Source organism: Cricetulus griseus, chromosome 3 (genome assembly GCF_003668045.3).
Source record: "Cricetulus griseus strain 17A/GY chromosome 3, alternate assembly CriGri-PICRH-1.0, whole genome shotgun sequence".
NCBI lineage: Eukaryota > Metazoa > Chordata > Mammalia > Rodentia > Cricetidae > Cricetulus > Cricetulus griseus.
In genome coordinates this window covers 99,294,626-99,309,422 of record NC_048596.1, presented here as the reverse complement: position 1 = coordinate 99,309,422, position 14,797 = coordinate 99,294,626, and the positions used below count along the sequence as shown (strand labels likewise).

Sequence of the window (14,797 nt, the reverse complement as noted above, 5' to 3'; positions counted from 1 at the left end):
TGGTGGTGAGAAAGATAGAAAAAATTCTTGCCTTCAACAAGCCTTCAGTTAGTAGATAAGGAAGCCCAACAAATAAGCAATTACGTTGAAGTATTTGGTATTACTGGGTTATATATATCTTAAATGTTCTAATCATTCTTCTAAAGTCTGAACAAGTGTTTCTCATACCTGAAAGTGCTAACAGATCATCTGGGAATCCTAATAGGCAGTTCCTGACCAGCTAGGGTGGGGCCTGACAATCAACCCTAGTGATTGATACCAGTATTGCTGATAGGTGGACCACACTAAAAATAGACCCTTTTTCTCTTTCAGTATCAGCTTTGACTATGTTTTTCCTAATGAATGTCTCAGTTGAATGAATTAATACTTATTGTCTGTGCTATGCCCAGATACTGCTGAGATATGGAAATATTTAAGTCTTAAAATGCATATAAAATAATAAACAGGTACTGTAGCAATAAAAGAGCTTTCGGCATTCAGTTCTTAATGGGAGTTCAAAAGTGAGAGTGATCTATGGAGTGGGATGATAAAGAAGACTTTTTTTTTTTATTTTTCATGACAGGATTTCTTTGGGTAGTCCTGGCTGTCCTGGAACTCACTTTGTAGACCAGGCTGGTCTTGAACTCAGAGATCTTTGTGCCTTTGCCTTCTGAGTGCTGGAATTAAAAGCATGCACCACCATCTCCCAGGTTTAAAGAAAACTTTATGAGAACATGGAATGCACATAAAAAGAACAGGAAAGCCTGCAGGAGAAAGATGAAATAAATGTAGACCTCAATGAACATAAAAGAGGAGATAAAACAAAGGCTCCCAAATAAAATATAAAGAACAAGTAATAAGTGCCTTAACAGAAGAACAGATTTAAATAATTTTATTAATTATATAGTATTGATCTCTTTCTTAATGGGAGATAATGCTTTTATCTGAGAAACAAATGTTTATCTTCTATAGAGTGATAAATAAGGTAGGCTAAGTCCTAGGCTGCTGAAATTTAGAGTACAAAATGAAATTTAAGTGCAGAACTAAAATTCCTGAGCTCAACTCCTGATTAATACCAATTAAGGAACCCTGATAATGCTACTGATTCATGAAGCCTGATGAGGCATGTAATAAGTGATAAATTGGTCTCAAGGTAATTTGCTATTTGCCACAATCATCAACATTATTAATTTTCGACTTGGTAGCTTGGTGTACATTGAAAAGTCTCCATAAAAAAGATGTTATTTGTGTTGAATTTTCTCAATTAGTTGACATTCAGATTTGCTAAGATGGAGAAGGAAGACTTAAGAATTGGAAAGATGGAAACTTGAATGTATGTAGTTAACACATTTGTGTTTGCCAGAGGTTAGGGTATACAGAAAGAAATCTTAGGAAAGGTATGTGAAAACCAGATGTAGAAGAGCTTTAGTATATCTTATTGGCTTCAGCAACTATGTGTATGTAAGTGTCAAAAAAAGAAAACAGTGCCAGAACATAGGCCCAGCATGGTGACTCTTACCGATAATCTCATCACTTGGGAGGCTGACACAGGAGGAACAGTTTGAGGCCAGCCTGTACTACATAGTGAGTTTCATGTCAGCCTAAACAGAGTGAGACTCTTGGTTTGTTTTTAACCAGATATACTGGTTAGCTGCAGTAGGGACTTGGATCTGACCTCCAGGCTTTTGTTTAGTATATTAATTTCCCTAGTCTCAAAATAAGTTCACTCAGCTCAAAGTCATAGAAACCAATGACTGATTTAAGAGCAATGTTTTATTAACTTAAGGTTTATGGTATAAATGCAGTAGTCAAGTAGATATGTTTCTAATTCAGGCATTTGGTAGATATACCAGAGAGAAGCCAAATAGCCCAAAGATTTTTGGTGATCATGAAGCCAAATCATAGGGAGGCAAATATATACCACATCAGTTTGTAACATGTGATTGCATCCATCTCTGTATGAGGCTGTGCTACTACAATAACCCAGTAAGTCCATGGATCAAGAAGTTCCTCCTATCAGTTGTGCACAGATAACTCTACCACCAACATTCTCTCTTCTGCTCTAGGTAAGGCTCATACCTCCTTCCTGTTTGTTTCAGTGCTTTCATGCATTGTCAAGTTACAGACAAGCAGTCCTTGACTAAAGTCCAGGTTCTTTAACATCACAACTGTCTGTTGATCCTGTTCTGAATTTTAACTCTGTAAATGATCATATTTCTAAGATATTAAGCACTGGTAAAGCATGGATGGGTACATAAGGAAGGGAACTGGGACACAGGGCAGAGCTGCTCTGTTGATTGTAACAGCAACAGCAAAGGTCTTATATATTGACAACAGTGTGGAGGCAGGAATTTGCTATGGCAATTTAAGAAAGGGTAAATAGAACATTCTGGTCTCAGAATGTAGATCTGTATTAAGAAAGAGAAGAATATGAAGTGGAAAATGGGTTAGGATTTATAAAAGCCTGGAAAAGGAAATAAAGGACATCAGTCTAAGCCAGCAATTTTTCAGATTTTAACAATAGAATATTTTTCAACAAATTGACCAGAACAAAAAGGCTGTGAATTAATTCCCCATGCCTTCTTTATTAGTCAGTCTTATATTGCTATAGTAAGTACCTGAGCCCGGGTAATATTTAAAGAAAGGTTTGCTTAGCTCAGTTTGTATGAGATGAGTAGCCACATTTGATCGGCCTCTAGAGTCTCATGGCTGATGGAATCCTGGCAGATGCATATGTATAAAGATATGTATATAGGAGTACACAGTGAGGCAGGAAGCCAGAGAGCAGGGAGGGGTAAGCCTTGCTATTTAACTTTTCTCCTCTCCATTTAACAACTTCTCTCTTCTGTAAATTATAGCTTGTTCTTGTTAGTACTTATCTGCAAAACCCCTAGGGAAATGCCTCTGGTGGTGACCCAGTCACTTCCCACTAGGACCCAGCTCTTAAAAGATTCTACTACTTCAGCATCTTCAGACTTAGGACCAAGCCTTTGATATGGGAAGCCTTGGGGTGCGGGCCACATTTAGACTATAGCCCAAAATTTGATAGTTATATTATTAGTTCTTTAGTTATTCTTTTGAAAAATTAAATAATTTAATCTGTGTAAATAAAATCCACAGAAAAATAACTTGCTGACATAGAAATCCCAACTGACCATTCTAGTTTAGAAGATGCTGGCAGAAAACATACTGTGTATACAAAACAAAAAGCTCATGCCAACTTCCCAGGAAAATCTGTGACCATTAATAACTAAGTATCAATCTATATGAAGAAAATAATTTGTATGAACAACAAGATAAAGCAGTAGGTACGGATATAAAAAGAGGACAATGAAGAACATAAAAACCTCAAAATTACAAATTAAAAATAGAGAATTATTTCATCATCAAATAAGAAAAGAGTGTAAAATATCAACCAGAAACAAGAATGAGCTCTAGGAAATGAAAGGAAAAAAGTGATCCCCCTCTACCAAATTTGAGTGCTTGTGCGAGCGCGCACACACACACACACACACACACACACACACACACATTAAAGTTGAAGAAATAGAAAAAAATAAGAGAAATGTTTGACATAGAATAAGAAATCCTGGCTGGTAAATTATTTGCTAGATCCACAGTGTGCATCAAGAAATAATAGAATGCAATGCCTGTGTCTTAGTGTTTTTTTTTTTTTTTTAAGGGATTAGTGATGTGGTGAAGATGGCATGTTATTTCTGTCAACATCAGAAAAGCAATTAAGCAGTCACCTAAGGGAGGGAGGGAGGGAGGGAGAGGAGGGAGGGAGGGAGGGAGGGAGGGAGGGAGGAAGAAAAAGAGGCAAGTAGGTAGGCCAGCAAAAGCAAAAAGGAAGGAAATAAGGCTGAGGGTGTAGTTCAGTGGTATAATGCTTGCCTAGCAGACTTGGCACCATGAGCTTAAAAAAAAAAAAAAAGTTAAGTAAGTAAACTATTGACCAAAGTAAAGCAAATTAAATATGACCTGATTTTGAATAATTAATTGATAAAGCTTAAGTAAGAAACTGTATTATTTTCAAATAGCACAGGAGTGTGCCAAAAGAGTCTAAAGTAAGCACTATTTAAAGCATGTTAACCTAGCTATTATATTATTTTCTGTTTTGAAGATCAACCAGAAGATAGAATATAGCATTTAATTTTTTTCTTTTTTCTTTTTCTTTCTTTTTTTTTTTTTGAGACAGGGTTTCTCTGTGGCTTTGGAGGCTGTCCTGGAACTAGTTCTTATAGACCAGGCTGGTCTCGAACTCAGAGATCCACCTGCCTCTGCCTCCGGAGTGCTGGGACTAAAGGCGTGCTCCACTAACACCTGGCAGCATTTAATTTTTTTAAATTATGGCAGAAAATGCATACAAGTAACCATCTTGATCATATTTAAGGATGTATATAGTTGATTAGTTTCTGTAAAAATACTCATATTCTTGTCCATCAGACCTTCAGAATTTTTCATCTTGCTAGGCTGAAACTCTATTCCCATTAAATAACTTGTTTCTTCCTTCCTCTTTCCCTTGAAAACCACCATCCTCTTTTCTATTTCTATAATTTGACTACTCTAGGTACCTTATATGAGTAGTCATACAGTGTTTGTCTTTTGTGACTGGCTTATATCAGCACAATGTCCTCATTATTCATCCCTCTTGTGGATAGGATTTCATTTTGATGGCACAACAACAAAGTGTAGAGTTGTTGTGTGGCAAAACTGCTGGGGAGACAAAACACAGATTTAGAAGACCCCTATCTGAGATATACTCACTTCAGATCGGAATCCCTTTACAGACCAAACTCCACCTTGGTGAAACAATGAGTTTTATTGGGTTCCTTACAGAAATATGGGTGAGGAGTTACTCACAGGAACAGAAATGATTCAAAAGACAGCTGTATCACCAAGCCCAGCCCAGCTCACATATCTGGGAACTTGAAGCACATCACACAGCCTGCAACCTGCTGTTGGAGAGTGTTCTAAGTGTTTCAGTTGGTCCAAACTTCTTCCAGGAAACTTGGCTGGTTTCTGCTTCTTCCAGGAGTTGGTGTGCTCTCAAGAGTCTTCTTGGGAAAGCCTTTGCAGTTAGGTTCTGCTTAACTTGACAGGGAGGGGCCCAGGGAATCTGGTCAGTTTCAGATGTTTTTAAATATTTTACCCACCTGCTTACAGAGCTTTCTTATAGGGTGGAATGGTTCAGTCTCAGAGAAAACTGTTACACATCTAGAGGTCATATAATGATTTTGGGTTTTGGCCTCTGTGCTTTGATTTATGAGGTTTTCTACCTTCCTAATGGCTGTTAAAATTGCTTGTTAGTACTGAGGCTGCTGCCCTCTGGTGGTGAGAGTTAATAGAAAGCAATTTGTTATGATGTAAAAGAGCCAGAGATTCAGCATGAGTTTTGCCACCAATCCTGTATAGGACCTTTTCAACTAAATAATTGAATAAGCACTTGTATTAGTTACTTTTTCATTGTTATGACAAGATATGTGACAAAAGGAACTTAAGGGAGGAGAGCTTATTTTGCTATTTCTCTGAGTGTTTAATCAATCCATCATGACAAGGAAGGCATAGCAGCAGGAACATGAGGCAGCTGGCACATCATGTTGGTAGCCAGATGAATGCTAGTGCTTAACTTGCCTCTTCCTTTTTATTTAGTCTTGACTCCAGCCCACATTTATAATGAAGGGTCTTCCTACCTTAGTTAAATCTCTGAGGAAATGCCGGCAACACAAAGCTGTGTTTCCTAGGTGATCCCAAACCCCATCAAGTTGACAAGATTAGACATCATAGTACTGTATCTTAACAAAGTATGCAAACGATCATATTTTAATGTCCCAGAGAGTACAGAGACCATAATATTGTAAATTTGTAAATGAAAAATATTTTCTCAGGTACAAAAGCATTTTAGTTTTCAGCTAACCAGAGTTTATCTTGTTAGAAAATCTCTTGACATGTTTTTTTTTCTGCTGCAGAATTTTCTCATATCATTTTTTCACTTAGAAATATTTCATTTTTATGCAGCAAAAAATTGTGTTAGTCATTTTATATCAAGATAACAAATCACTGTGGATGCTCATCTTATAAAGAAAAAAAAAGGTTTATTTGGGTTCACAGTCTTGGAGATTGTCTTAGGGTTTCTATTGCTGTGAAGAGACACCATGACTATGGCAGCTCTCACAAAACAAAACAAAACACGTTTAGTTGAGATTGTAGCTTACAGTTTCAGAGGTTCAGTCCATTATCGTCATGGCAGGGTACATGGCGGCATGCAGGCAGACATGGTGCTGGCTACATCTTGACCAGAAGGCAGCAGGAAGTTGACAGCCACACTGAGGGAAGCTTAAGCAAAAAAGATCTCAAAACCCACCCCACAGTGACACACTTCCTCCAACAAGGCCACACTTCCTAATAGTGCCACTCCCTTTAAAGGGACATTTTCTTTCAAACCACCACAATAGGATAGTGACTAACTTTGACAGTCTGTTGTGCCGAAGACTTAATGTAAGATCTATGGTAGTTGTATATTTTGTGATCAATACATTATTGCTATTTTTAGGCACTACACTATAATATTGATCATGTGATTATATACTTGTTTAAATTGAACCCTTAAAAGGACAAAATTCACTGTTAATTGTGTGAATGTAAAATATATCTTAGTAAGCTCAACTTATAATAAAAGTATACAGAAAACTCTGAAACTAATGTTGAGGAAACATAGGTAAATACAGATGGATATGAATAGTGTTTTGTCTCATTATTTATGAATTAGTGGTAGAAAATGCTTGGTAGTATTCTTATTTTCTCTTCATAAAACACTTGGAAAATATAACAATGTTAAAGATTCAATACTTAGAAAATACCTGCATTCTCAATGGCTTTATAAAGCATTCCCATGGCAAACAAATTACAAAAATAGATTGAGTGTTGAGGGTATAGATCACTGTAGTTTAGTCCATTAGTTTAGCATGCACGAGGGGTGGGGCACAGATTCAGCCCCCAGCACCAAAAGCCAACAGTGAATTCATGTTTATCTGAATTGTAGTACACTATTAGTTCTCTAATTTGAAAATTTTTGCTTACAATTTTTGTAATAGTTCTTTGATATAAAGAGACAAAATTAGATCACTTATTTTATATAAATATGAATCAAATTTTATACAAATTACAGATATAACAACTCTCGTGAAGTATGAGATAACTACTTAGAGAGCATGATAAGGCTATATTTGCCATATTAATGACTTGTGTTTTGTGAAGAAATTATAACTTCTGAATCTTGTATGGTATTTAGAGTTCAGATAATAGGCACCCACATTTTCAAAAATCGTATATTAACCACTTACATTAGAAATGTAATATTTTATTTTGATTTATTTTCTTGCATTGAAATAATTTAAAATGATTTTAAAAAAGGAGTTAGATTACTTTTAAGTTAAAACAACAAAAATTTAATGAAGGAAATTCAGAGAAAATTCTACTCTTCCTACATGTATACTGGAGGAAGTATTGAATATGATCAAAGGAGTTTTAAAAGCATCTAATTTGTTTAAGAAGATCTCATTTAAATTTAACAAGATCTTATCATTCAAGAAGATTGAAACTGTTTAACAGTTTCTGTCATCTTTTAAAAGCAGAGAAAAATAAATTTGTTAACAAATCTAATGGTTTAATTTTTCTAAAATGTTCCATGAGCATCTTAATGTAAAAATTTTATATCCACCTTTCTGAGTCTCAGGACTACCTGCCACAACACCAATCTTTTTTATCATCATTAAACATCATAGCAAGATTAATCAGTCAAGAATCACAGTAAATTGAGTATAATTCCAGCTTAATCACAGTTAGAGAAGAGGGATTGGCTCCTAAAAGGTACAGCAATTCAAGCCTATTTTATTTATTTATTTTTTGTTTTTCGAGACAGGGTTTCTTTTTGTAGCTTTTGAGCCTATCCTGGCACTCGTTCTGGAGACCAGGCTGGCCTTGAACTCACAGAGATCCACCAGCCTCTGCCTCCCAAGTGCTGGGATTAAAGGCGTGCGCCACCAACGCCGGCATCAAGCCTATTTTAGATTCAAAATACTAGCTCTACTCTGAACCTGAGTTTGTATAAAGGTTAAAGAGAATTTTAAAAATGAGAGTAACTACCTCAAGCAACTCTTGGGTGGATTAAAATTTGGAAAATTAACATGGAATTCTTTTGTATTGTCTGTTTCTCTTCTGAGATGGCTCCTCCTTTCCATATGTCATTGAGTGATAACATAAGCTAAATTAAAATCCTTGTTAGTATGCTAATGCAAGCATTTGAATATCTTGGTGTTGGTGTTTCTAGGTTATCTTTGTTTTTAGTTAGTTATTCATTAACTATAGGCTATCTTGTTGCCAGCCAGCTGAGGGTTCTTTTGCTTCAAATGGAAATCAGGGTATAATTCCCTTAGAGCCAACAACTCTGAGCTAGAGTGTTGCTACTCTTAAATCATTTGCTCTTAGGATGATAGCTCTAGACCAGAGGTTTCAACCTGTGGGTTGTGACCCCTTGGGCATCACATATCAGATATTTACATTATGATCCATAACACTAGCAAAACTATAGTTATGAAGTAGCAACAAAAATAATTTTATGGTTGGGGACCACCACGACATGAGGAACTGTATTAAAGGTTTGCACCATCAAGAGGGTTGAGAACCACTGCCCTAGACTCTTTTTTTTGGGGGGGGGGGCGGAGTTCTGAGACAGGGTTTCTCTGTAGGTTTGGAGACTGTCCTGGAACTCTCTCTGTGAAGACCAGGCTGGCCTCGAATGCACAGAGATCCGCCTACCTCTGCATCCCCAATGCTGGGATTAAAGGTGTGCGCCACCACTGCCTGGCTGCCCTAGACTCTTAAGTGCTACTAGCCCAGAACCCAACAATTGGTGCTATAACCTTGAGCTCAGTGCATTGGCATTCTCAGTACCCTAATGTTTAGTTCCTTGGCAACCAGAGCTAGTAACTGCAAATTTCTACAACTTTTCTAGTATTTGGGTCTTGGCAGTTCTTCTCTGGGCTTGGCTCTTCACAATCCTTGACCTTCGGCAGTCTCAGCTCTTAGCTTCTCTTGCCTTCTTAACACTTCTGTAGCCAGTCTCAACTCAGTAGTCTCTGGACCTCTTCAGGTACCTTCTAGCTGCTGCTGTTGGGGTATGCCTGCGGCTGAGAGCCCAGAAGTTGTCAGCTCTTCCTATTACAAGCTCAGCCTGTGATACAGATCAAAAGTAGTCAGCACTAGTCAGATGAGGCTTTATTGGTACCAGCAAGTGAGTGGACAAGAGAAAATTTTGGGATGCTCAGAGGAGAATGAATGGAGCATTGCTTATACAGCCATATACACATATGCATGCATTACCTGCCATGGGGAGGTGCTCCTTCCAGACCAAATTTAGGATATCTGGGAGGAGGTGGGACAACTATGGGTAAAGTTATATAGAGTAACTGTAGAAACTTACCTGAAGCCATCATGGATGAAAGGAAGTGTCTCCTAAAGAAAAGCCTCAATTATGTTGGTTGCCATATCAGTGGGTCCTGCCATTGGAATACTATTTGAGGCACTGGTTGGGAGTCTACTCCAGATGTTGGTGGCAGGATGGAAGTCTCCTTGAGCACCTTTGAAGTTTTTAGAACAGTTAGGGCTGAACCTGGTGTGTGTCTGTAATCCCAGCACTTGGGAGATGAAGTTTAAGGATCAGGAGTTGAAGTTCATATTCAACCACGTAACAAGTTTGAGACTAGGCCAAGCTAGTCATATATGACTGGAGTTTACTTGGCCTTATAGGAAGCTAATGGTACATGGTTTTTAAAGGCATTTAAAATTCCTTTTGCTGAACTACAAAAATGTGATTAGCTTTTATATATTGATCCAGAAGCCCAACACTAATTCCAAATTTTCTGGATTTGTATGTATGACTAATTCATCTTAAAAATATGCTATCATTTTTGTGTCTTTTTTCTTGCTTTATACCTTAACTAGGGCTGTTTTTTTCCCTTTTGTTTTTTTTTTCTTTTCTGTTTTTAATTATAGCCATCCATTAAAGAACCAGGAAGTTCTTTTCTATTTGTAGTCTAAGATTTATACATATATATGTACATATGCAAAAACATACAAGTGTATATTTCATTGGCTTTAGATTTACTGTCATCTGGTATTCCATTATGAGAAATACATCTGTTCTGGTTCTTAACACAGTGTTCCTAAAACCTTTGGAATTTTCTGAGTTATTGAATTATCCTTTGTTATTCATAACAACCCCTTTGATTACATCTGAGTTTATGATTAGGTGGAGCCCCTGGACAGCCTTAGAAATAGGCTGGTCACCAGAAAGACCAGGTAGACTTTCTGCCTCTCACTAACTGCTGACCTCTGGTCAAAGAAGGTCAGGGGGCCAGAAACTGGGCTCTGTCACAACTCTTGAACCTGGATCCAAAGTGCCGGGAGGACTACTAGCTAGAGAATGGGTGCCCCACCCTCCTTCCCCCACATCTTGCCTAATTCATCTCTCCCATTTAGCTGTTCCTGAGTAACAGTCTTACAATAAATTGTTTTGTGAGGCATTCTAGAACAGTTTTGAAAGTGAGGAGCTCGTCAATGAGAACTCCCTTTTGTGGCTCTATAATCCTTTCTTTAGAAGTCATGAGTAATGCAAAATTTGCACTGGGCATTCCAAAGTGGGGCGATACTTTGGAGTAAACCCTTTACTTTCAAGATCTGGTCTCATGCTGGGTAGATAGTAGCAGAATTAGATTAACTTATGAATACTCAGTTTATAGCCAGAGAAGTGGAGAATTGATGGATATTGAGAAGGACTCTGTAAACTGGAACTTTAGGGCAAAAGCCCTGGCTCTGGTAGCCCCACCAGACTAGACTGCTACCTGTCTTCAAATGTTAGTAATACAGACCTGTCCAGAAAACATATGGCTGGACACTGATGTCCTGGAGGTGCCTCTGAACTTTACTCCAGGGAACCACTTCAGAAAGCTAATGCAAATTGTGATTTTGTTGTTTTATGCTTTTGAGACAGGGTCTCACTGTGTAGCTCTGGCTGGACTCAAACATACAGAGATCTGCCTGCCTATGCCTCTTGGTGCTGGGGTTGAAAGTGTGAGTTACTATGCCTAGCAGCAAACTGTGATCTTGACCTTTAATCCTTACATAGTTGTGAAGGTTTAGGAGAGGAAGTTCCTAGATAATATTTGTCCCCAGTGAATAGTCAAATGTTTGATGTCTATAATTATGTTCACAAAATCAATGTAAATAATTTGATTTATAATCTGATATCCTTAATTTTTTTCTCTTTTCCCATTTAGTGTTTGTCAGTATGTCTGTCTTATTTTTCTTTGCCTTATGCTTCTTTGCCATAGTACACTTGATTTTTTTTTCTGTTTACCACATTTCTGTACTTATAGTATTTTTCATTCTACATAGTTTTTTTGGAGACAGTTTTTCCACATAGCACAGGCTGCCTTTAAACTTGTTGTTAACCCAGGCTGCTCTTGAACTAGAGGTCCTCTTGCTTCAGCTTCCTGAGTGCTGAGATTATAGATGTGTGCTGCCTCACCTAGCTTTCCATTCTGTAAAACTATTAATTACTTAGAGCGGGTCATATACACATAGATATGAAAGGTACTTGACTACTGTTGGCTTCCCCTAACCAGCTTTCTTTTTTAAAATCCAGAAACATTAGGCAGTATTTGAATATATTTCAATAGAAACTTAACATGTACCCTACTTGTGTTTTACCCTTTGCTTTTTCCCCACTTAAAATACTTTTCATCAGTATATGTGTAGAAACGCTCCATTCACTTAAGAGCTGGATAGAATTCTAGTGAGTTGGTGGGCCAGTCTTAACTGATAGGCACTTGTGTTTCTTTTCTCCTTTTTATTTTGCTATTATCATCCCTGTAATGTTTCTAGTGCACCATCTTCAGACACATCTATGTATTTCTCTGATATCAGTTCTCAGAAATTGGGTTATTGAGTTAGGTTTAATACGTTTAAACTTTGACATAAAATTTTCCCAAATCACCCTCCATAATGGGTGATTTATTCTTCTGCCCATCATATGTGAAAGTTCTTGCTTTCCCAGATTCCTTTTCACTGGAGATATTTATTTCCTTTTTAAATCAATATGATGTGTGTCTGCTCAGACTTTGTTAGCAGTGTGAATTGTCAGTTCCATTGAAACAGTGTAGAAGCAGCCAAGTGTGGTGACCCACACCTGTAATCCCAGCATAGGGGAGATGGAACCTTAATTTTCTCAAATTCTTGACTCCACAGTTCAATATCAAATATTTTTCTTTGCTAGCATAAAACCAAAAACTATGTTTGTTTTAATTTCCATTTTTTGAAAAATGAGGCTGAGTGTGCTTTCATATGCTTAAATCTTTACTTGCTTTTCTACAAACTGTTTTCATAGATTTTAACTTTTCTAATGAGTCACTGACTTGTTTTTCGAGACAGGATTTCTCTGTGTAGCTTTGGAGCCTATCCTGGCACTCACTCTGGAGACCAGGCTGGCCTCGAACTCACAGAGATCCTCCTGCCTCTGCCTCCCGAGTGCTGGGATTAAAGACATGCGCCACCAATGCCCAGCCTGACTTTTTTTTTTAAATGATGAAGAAATAAGCTTCAGCAAGCATAGTACACCTATATCCCTGGCGACTTGGAGACGGAGGCAAGAGCACCAAGTGAACTTAGAAATGTTTGCTATCAGCCGGAGGAACACAGTGAAACTCTATCTCAAGCAAAAAAAAAAAAAAAAAAAAAAGAAAAAAAAAACAAAGAAAAGAAAAAGACCCCCTTTAATTATTTCAAATTTTTCCTTTCAGATAATCTTTTTAATTTATTGACATAATTTTTATCCTAGAAGATGTAATTCTAACTTGACCAATAATGTAATATTTTACTTGGTAAATCACTATTTTTCATTGTACATCTTAAAAATATTTCTGATTAAAAACCAAAACACGAAAACAAACAAAAAAACCTGTTTTGATGCTAGGCCTGCTGGTTCACAGCTACTTAGGAGCCTGAGACCGGAGGAGCTTAAGGCAGCTGGAGCAACTTAGTGAGATCCTTCTTAAAATAAAACATTTTAAGGGTGAGGGGAGCAAGCACACAGGTAGAGCAATAATAGAAAACTTGTTTTGGTTTAATCCCTAGTAGTGTTACTCCCCTCAAAAACAAACAAACAAAAGAACCAAAACCAAACAAACCCCACAACAATAACCCTAATTTCAGTGATGCTGAACACATCTAAGCATAGCTTTTATTTAGGCTTCCCCACTACTTTTCTCTCTTTTAAATTTTTTTATTAATTTTTTTCTCCCCATTTTTATTTAAATTAGAAACAAGATTATTTTATATGTCAATCCTAGTTCCCTCTGCCTCCCCTCCTCCCCTGCCCCCCCCAACTAACACCCTACCTATCCCATACCCTTTCTGCTCCCCAGGGAGGGTGAGGCCTTCCATGGGGGGGTCTTCAGAGTCTGTCATATCCTTTGGGATAGGGCCTAGGCCCACTCCCTTGTGTCTAGGCTCAGGGAGTATCCCTCTTTGTGGAATGGGCTCCCAAAGTCTATTCCTATGCTTGGGATAAGTACTGATCTACTACAAAAGGCCCCATAGACTTCCAAGGTCTCCTCACTAGTACCCACGTTCATGGGGTCTGGATCAGTCCCATGCTGATATCCCAGCTATCAATCTGGGAACCAAGAGTTTCCCCTTGTTCAGATCAGCTGTTTCTGTGGGTTTCACCAGCTGTCTTGACCTCCTCCTCTGCAACTATTCCAGTTCAGTTCAGTGTTTAGCTGTGGGTGTCTGCTTCCACTTCCACCAGCTGCTGGATGAAGGCTGTAGGATGGGATATAAGTCAGTCATCAATCTCATTATCAGGGGAGGGCATTTAAGGTAGCCTCTCCTCTGTTGCTTAGATTGTTAGTTGGTGTCATCATTGTAGATCTACAGACATTTCCCTAGCGCCTGATTTCTCTTTAAACCTATAATGGCTCCCTGTATTATGGTATCTCTTATTTTGCTCTCCTCTGTTCTTCCCCCAACTCAAACTTCCTGCTCCCTCATGTCCTCCTCACCCTTCCTTTTCTCCCCTTCTCATTCTTTTATTAATTCTTTGAGTATCAATGTATTTTGATCATAGTCACTCCTCCCCTAACTTCCCAGATCCACCCCTACTTCAATAACCTTCCTACTTTGTGACTTTTTGTCCTTTATTTTTAATTTTATTTTTTAAAACCCATCAAGACCCATTTTTGTTGCCCAAATATTCTCATATATATGTTGTCTTCTGGAAAGTAAGTCCACTTATCAGGGGCTACACTTTTAAAGAAATCTCTCTCTCCTCTGGCAATGGTTTGGACAGGAGGAGTGGGATATGCACACAGCTGCCATCTTCATGCTGGGATTTGGTCTGGCTTGAGCTTTCATAGGTTTGTGTGTGTTGTTGCAATTGCTATGAGTTCTTATGTGCAGCTTCACTGCTGTGTCCTGAAGCACCGTTTCCCTGTAGTCATCCACTGCCTTGAGTTCTTACACTTGTTCTGCTCCCTCTTGTGCAATAATCCCTGAGCCTTGGGAGGAGGGGGTAAGGTTCCATTTAGGACTGAGTATTCTGCATTCTTTTCTTCTCTGCACTTTGGCTAATTGTAGGTGTCTGTTAATCTGCAAATAGAAATTTCTTAGATGACAGTTGGGAGTTGCATTGATCTATGGGTATAATGGTAAATCATTAGAAGTTGCATTTATCAGAATAATAGTATAGTAAGTTCTCTCC

At 38.0% G+C, this 14,797-nt stretch overlaps 1 protein-coding gene and 1 long non-coding RNA gene across 4 annotated transcripts in view; one reads left to right on the top strand and one right to left on the bottom strand.

Moving 5' to 3' along the window:
* Positions 1 to 14,797, top strand: part of Pgm2l1 (phosphoglucomutase 2 like 1) — a 59,867-nt gene that overhangs the window by 1,791 nt on the left and 43,279 nt on the right. The gene's annotated exons all lie outside the window — the stretch shown is intronic.
* On the bottom strand, positions 4,783 to 6,249 carry LOC118238559. Its single transcript, XR_004769118.1, has 2 exons — positions 6,195 to 6,249; positions 4,783 to 5,073 (listed from the first exon to the last, which is right to left on the bottom strand). It is a non-coding gene; the product is annotated as an uncharacterized LOC118238559 (long non-coding RNA).